The sequence below is a fragment of the Helicoverpa zea genome, chromosome 13 (assembly GCF_022581195.2).
Source record: "Helicoverpa zea isolate HzStark_Cry1AcR chromosome 13, ilHelZeax1.1, whole genome shotgun sequence".
Lineage (NCBI taxonomy): Eukaryota > Metazoa > Arthropoda > Insecta > Lepidoptera > Noctuidae > Helicoverpa > Helicoverpa zea.
Window position 1 is genome coordinate 8,054,304 of NC_061464.1, and position 7,089 is coordinate 8,061,392.

Below are 7,089 nucleotides of genomic sequence, written 5' to 3' on the forward strand. Positions count from 1 at the left end.
AGCAACGGTAAGTACACTGCAACTAAATCAAATCAAATCAAAACGTTTATTCGCGTTCGTGACGCACACACAAAAACGAATACATATAAAAGCTCACAAAAATGAAACAAAACAGGAATGAAAACGAAAAAAAGAAGAGAATGGAAAAAGGAAAATATGCGTCACGATCACGCGAAATGGCCCTCGCTCAGCATATGCAGCGACCCTATGCGAGACAGAGTCGCGGCGCTGGTTTTCAGCGATGGCCAACACTAACATGTGACGTCAATCGGTGTGTAACCTTAACTAAGTATATACATACTAAGTGTGTAATATATATTTATAAAATATAATATACTGCTATAAAAACATACTAAATATAAATAGAAAAAACTAACTAACATAACAACATTCTGAACGAATGTGAATGGAAGTGACACTTGACGTGCTTCACAAAATTCTATAATTAGCTATGGTCAAAGCCCACACAATGCAAACTATAAACTATTTACGAATTACGTAATGGCGACGAGTGCTTATCAACAATTATTATGCAAGGCATCATTGTGTTCAAATTGTGGAAATGAGTGTCTGAAATGGTGTTATGAAAGAAAAATAAAATAAAATAACGAACATGAATTTGTGTAAAGGATACGTATTAAGTGTGAACGAGTATGTAGGTCGATCGTAATCCTGCTACCAGGATGGCGTAGGTAAGTGACAATTATTGTATACTAGCTGTTGCCCGCAACTTCGTCTGCGTGGGCAATATAGAATAGTCAAAATACTACTTATCCCGTAGGTGCATTCTTTCACGTGACAGTATAATTAGGATTAGCACTTAGCAGTCGCATAGATTCATTGATCAAGGTTGTGTTGTGGATGTGACCATTTATCTAAACAAAAGAAGTAAAGTTTGTGACGTTGTGAATATCTCTGGATCTAGTCAGCCAATTTGGAAAATTATTACGTATGGTGCGTAAGTAATTTTCACAGGAAACAGTTATAATCTATGTCTATATGCTTTGATCTCAGTGGCGTGCACTTAGAGAGGCCTATGTCCAGCAGTGGACTGCGATAGGCTGATGATGATGATGATATGCTTTGAGTCTGACAAAGCTGTCATTTGTACATTTTCTGCAGCTGCTGCGACTAATCAGAAGCCAGAAAGTCTGTCAGTCTTACCATGGATATCGGCTTGTGTAGTTGACTGGATTGAAGATAGGTAGATAGGTAGTCGCTCCAAGCAAAATATTGGTACTCAAACAGATTCGGTGACTGGAAGCCAACACCAACATAGTTGGGGAATAGCCGGATGGATGATAAAATGAGTCATCATCATCAGCAGGCGCATAGGGTAGGATAGTTTCACTACTGGGGAGAAACACTTGTATGACGGGGATTTTCTGTGCACTTACTCACTATGGTAAGGCTGACCCCACATTAGGCGTGCGCGATCCTCGGGCGTGTGAGTAGCGCGGGCGTCGCGAGCACGCTGCATGAACGTCGCGTTTTGCTGCCCTGCGGCATGTGTGAAGAGTGCAAGCGACGCGGCGCTCGAGTTGCGTTCTTACCCCTTCGCCTGCTATCCCCGCCACCCGCTAAACGCCTTAGCAGTTAAACGTCAAGGAGAGCGGCGCGTGCGCGCCGCGACCTCGCTGTAGGTAAATGCCGCAGGGCAGCAAAACGCGACGTTCATGAAGCGTGCTCGCGACGCCCGCGCTACTCACACGCCCGAGGATCGCGCACGCCTAATGTGGGGGAGGCCTAAGCCGGGACTCCACCGAAATGTTTGCATTAGTTCACGAATAGGCAAAATGTACGTATCTGTGAGAGTCCACTTCATGTGTTCGTACTTGAAACCTGCAGTTTTGCCAAGATTTTCAAAATGTACGCTCTCAATTTGTCATTTCTTGGTGGAGCCAGCAAATCAAAAGAAACAAAAGTGTTGTATACTGGGAGTCACTACCGCACACCAGGAAAATTTCGCTCTTGCGTTTATATACCATATTTTGTGTCACACGTAAACAGGACGACAGTAAGTAAAAAAAGTCCACCGAAAAACTTTCAAAGATCTGATGAACGAACAAATCAGACCTGACTTGGTCAACTGGGGCCAATCAGAGCTCTATGAAGCGATCATATGCTTTGGCTCCTACTGTTATTGTGGTTTCTGAAAATTTATTCACCTCATTCAACGATGAATGTAATTCTGATGGTACTATTAAGAACACTTGCTTAGCGCAGAAGCTGACGTTGGCAGGTCGACTCTTTTGACTTCTCGAATAGGATACCATTGGTTTTTGTGCAATGCACACCTGCAACGCATGCTGGATTAGGATAGGATACAGGTGGATAGGATTTGCAACAGAAAACAATTCTGTCTTTGTGATTGAATGACATCAAACGTAGTTTTATATAAAAGGTGTTTTTTTAGACTTGGCTCGGGTCTTACTGAGACTGTTCGTAATCGTGACCAGTGCATTTGCGATCAGAAGTTGAAAGTAAGCATGTGTCTGGTATGCGACGCGCAATTTGTACGTTTTCAGACGCATAAAGCATTTTACGTGTGTATGGTATTAAATCGAGAAAGCTCCCATTTCTTATCTGCACTTTGTATCTGGGCTTGTTCTTAAAGCTACAGAATCCTACATTACCTACCTACCTCACGCTTAGCAGCACTTGCGAGAGACAGATCCTCCTTTCTTCTAGGATTAAGTTTACATACTTTGCATCAAAAAAAATAATGAAGGTCTACTTAATACTATTCACTCAAAGTAATTTGTTTTAAGGCCACCACATTAGTGGAAGAGAAGCTAAACTATGTTTATGAAAACATCCTGATATAAACTCCATCTGTAACTTTAAATGATAATTAATTGTTATACTAAAGTCATCATTTTTGACATAATATTCAAAAAATAATTTAGATGGCACCGTTTTATATTTGGCTGAGAACTATTATTTTCCTTTCATCAAGGTGATAATTATAATTGGATTTTGATGTGGCACGGCAAACTGACAAACACTATTGAAATGTCTATCGAAAAATTACACTACGTGTTAAAATATGGTGAATTACGGAAAATACACATCTCCATCTGTTGAAATAATAATCCTCTATAAAGAATGTATGGTAATTTATTGTCATTTACCACCTCGCTCCTTTGACAAATTTTATGTATTTTATTTAACACAGATTACCACAGATGGAGCTACTTTAACCTTGGCTAAACACAATTTTAATTTTTTTTTTCTTCCGAAGTTACTTATGAAGGTGTGATTTTCTGTGTAAAGGTTAATAATAGGCCGATCAACTAATATAAGTACAACATTCAAATGTACAGTTTTGACAAACAGATTGCGTGTCGTAATAATTTACATCTTGAATTCACAAAATTAATCATATCTTTTGATAGAGTGAATCGATTTCGATGAAACAAAAACTAAGTAATACCCCAAGTTACGTAGAATTTTTTTATATAAGCATTGTCTGCATTGAATTCGTAGGTTTTACGTGAATCCCGAACGAACAAACAGATAAACAGATAAACAGACAAACAGACAAACAGACAAAAATGACAAAAATGATGGAAATGGGTTCTGTTAGTTATCCTTTAACATGCTGGCTATTTTTTTTGCCAATTTCTTCAATGTACAAAAATTACTTTTCTACAGATTTATTATATGTATAGATTTTTCTTTTTTATGCCTAGGCACGCCACTACCTGAATTATAAATGAATATTTGTTACATATAAAGTTACATAATAGGAATTTGCTGTACAAAATAGGACTGACACAAATACTAATCTAGAAATTGACATACTTACCATTGAATTGAATATAAATTGTGATTACAAAATTAAAGAATTGAAATAAACTTTGAATTAAAATTGCAGACAAAAATAGAGGAAATGACAGAGAGATGAGGAAAAAAAGTTTGACCAGAGCAGATGCTCCTCCATACCGAAGAGGATGATTCAAAAGCAGCCCACACCGCAGGAAGTGATCCCCAAACCAAAGCATGTGTGCCATGAAACCTAAGGTATGGAATAATATTATGGATTAAAACTAATTTGTTCTTGTAATAACAGATTTTTGAGCTTTGTTTTAAAAGAATGTTTTGTTTTCAGGCATCGAAATGGGGGAGGGAGATCATTCCAGCAGCGCGTAGCTGCAAACTTGAAACATCCTCTGAAAGCCGTAGTGCGATGCGTGGGAACGGTCAGCGGACACACTATGGAGCGAAGACCATGCTTTATCTGGCTTTGTTTCCAGGTCAGCTTTTTGAAAAGATATTCTGGTGTTTGAGCCCTAACAGTACCAAACAACAGATTGGCCAAATGAAGTTTTCTCCTGGCAGCCATCTTTAATAATTTTAGTTCATTAATGTATGGGGTAACATGACTTCTACGTGGAATATTTATACAATAACGAACACAGGCATTTTGAATACGTTGGATAACGCGCTCGGTTCTAGAGAGAAGACATGGACCATACACTATATCACAATAGTTTAACTTCGATAGGACGAGGCTGTCAACAAGTTGTTTGCGCAAAGGAATGCTCAAATATTTCCGTATACCATATAATACCTTTAGCCTATAAAAACAACTTCCTAGGATTCTTGTTATGTGTGACTCGAAGCGTAGCTCCGGGTCCATAGTCAGGCCCAGATTGCATGCTTGCTCAACCCTCTCGATTCTCTCTCCCATGATCACTATCTCAGGGTTAGCTGACTGAATAGCTAGAACTTGGTTTCTGGAACCCAGAATCATAAATTTAGATTTGAGCGGGTTAAGGACCAGTGAGTTCATCTCCGACCATACAACCACCCTATGCAAATCCTCATTGATTTTCTGCACCGCCTCCTATGTTTCATCGACCTTGAACGACAAGTACAGCTGTATATCGTCAGCGTACATGTGATATTTGCAATGGGTGAAAGACTTTACAATATCCGCACTGTATAAGATGTAAAGCAAGGGCCCCAAAATCGATCCCTGGGGAACGCCCCTGGACACGCTTAGGGGGGAGGATGATACTCTGGACCCATCCTCTCTTTGCATCTCTACAAATTGAAATCGGCCCGAAAGATAGCTTTTAAACCACTCCACCGTATTCTTATCGAAACCATAGAAAGCTAACTTTGACAGAAGTAGAGCGGTGTTAATTGCATCAAAAGCGCGGGAAAAATCTAACAGAGCCAAATTTGTACCCTCCCCCCTGTCACGTGCCTCAAGAATATTCCCCACTACGTCGGCCAGAGCCGTTGCAGTACCTCTGCCCTGCCTAAAGCCCGATTGTAGGTCCGGAAGAATTTTATTAGCTTCAAGGTACTCAATGACCTGCGAGTGCACTACGCGTTCCAGTATCTTAGAAAGGCAGGGCAGTATACTGATTGGCCTTAGGTCCTTTGTGTTATTTGGGTTGTTAATTTTAGGGATCGGTCGCACAAAGGCGCATCGCCAGAGTTCAGGGAATGTGTGTGTAATGATTGAACAATTTATGATATCTGTGATGGCTTGCAAGGTAGTTGGTAATGTGAGGTTTATCATGTCGAGACTGATGCCATCAACTCCCTGTGCGTTAGACCCTAGGCTTCTAATTATCTTGAGGATTGCTTCGGAAGTGGTTGCTGTCAAGGTGAAAGTAGCATCGCTGAACCTATGCGACTCAAAGAAATATGACTGCGAATCATTAAGACTACAATCACCGGGAACATCTAGAAACGCCGCATTGATTTCGTCAGGGTTATCAAAGTATTCCGGTAGAAGTCTATGTTTGTGGTCAGGCAACACATCTGCTTTTAAATTGCGCCATAACAATTTAGGGTCCCTGATATTATTATTAATGCTACTAGCGAAATAAGCGGTCTTCTCGTTAGCCAGTGCCGTGATGGCTAGATGCTTAAGGTCCAGGTAATTAGTCTTATGTTCAGGTAGCTTTGAATTACGAAATTTGTCCCTGGCCTCATCTCTCAGCTTCGATATTAGTCTGATGTTATCAGTGATCCATGGAGTGGGACGGGATCTAAAAGTTCTACATATAGTGGGAGCATGGAGGTCGAACAATTGAATAACAAATGAGTTGAAAGTTTGCACCATTGAATCAACATCTTTCATGTCACTCACTGTAGACCAAGGTATACTTTTTAAATCGCTGTCGAAGTAATCCTGCAGAATGTCCTTGAGAGGGCGATAAACCACTGATCTAGGTCGGCATTTAGGTTTCTTGAAGACCGACTCGCAGGTGATAAATGCATGATGGCTAAGCTCACTTATATGATTCACCTCAACATTGCGGATTGGAGCATCAGTGCAGATTACGTCAATGAGCGAGCTACTATTGCCTATTAAGTGCGTGGGAGTTGTGACCACTTGAGTCAAGTTGAGATAACTGAGAAAATCTGCAAGTTGTCTGGATTTCGAGTTACTAACGTCCAACATATTGACATTGAAGTCTCCTAATAGTATTAGATTTTAGACAATGGTCGCGGGATGTGCTTAAGTTTATAACCAGGTACACTAGGCGCCCGGTCATCTTCACCTTTGCGCAACCAGGTTTCGTTGACAGCCATTATGTCCACTGAATGATTGCCCATTGCGACCAAAAACTCGTCCTGGTTAGTCCCCAGGGAGCCTGCATTCAATAGACCAAACCTAATACGTTTATTTGTAATCATTTGTAATCAAATAGTAACAATGTTGTAGTATTGTAGTTGTAAATGTAAATAAAATTTGAAAAATGTTGTATATAATGTAAATATTATTTGTATAAAGTTGTATGTAGTGAGTTGTAGTATTGTATTGTTGTTTTATAATGTAAATATTGTTTATATAAAGTGATGTTGTATGTAATGAGTGTGGACAAATACATTGAGTAAGGTATGGTAATTTATATGGGAAGCGTGGAAAAATGTAAATGTTTTGTATATATTTCGACAGACGTCCCTATATAGGCATATAGTGGCGTATAACCGAGTCGTGCGCGCGCGCTGCTTTATATAAGGTCCCAGCGGTGGACACATACTTACATGGCAACACATGGACGGTGGCGCCGTCATATACATATGCTGTCATGGGATATTTTTTACATAATTTTAAGG

The 7,089-nt window shown here is 39.9% G+C and overlaps 1 long non-coding RNA gene across 1 annotated transcript; it reads left to right on the plus strand.

The window, feature by feature from the left end:
* The first annotated feature begins 266 nt into the window (after nucleotides 1-266).
* Nucleotides 267-6,901, plus strand: LOC124635964. The gene is made up of 3 exons (XR_006985089.1): nucleotides 267-692; nucleotides 3,881-4,026; nucleotides 4,115-6,901. It is a non-coding gene; the product is annotated as an uncharacterized LOC124635964 (long non-coding RNA).
* The last annotated feature ends 188 nt before the right edge of the window (nucleotides 6,902-7,089 follow it).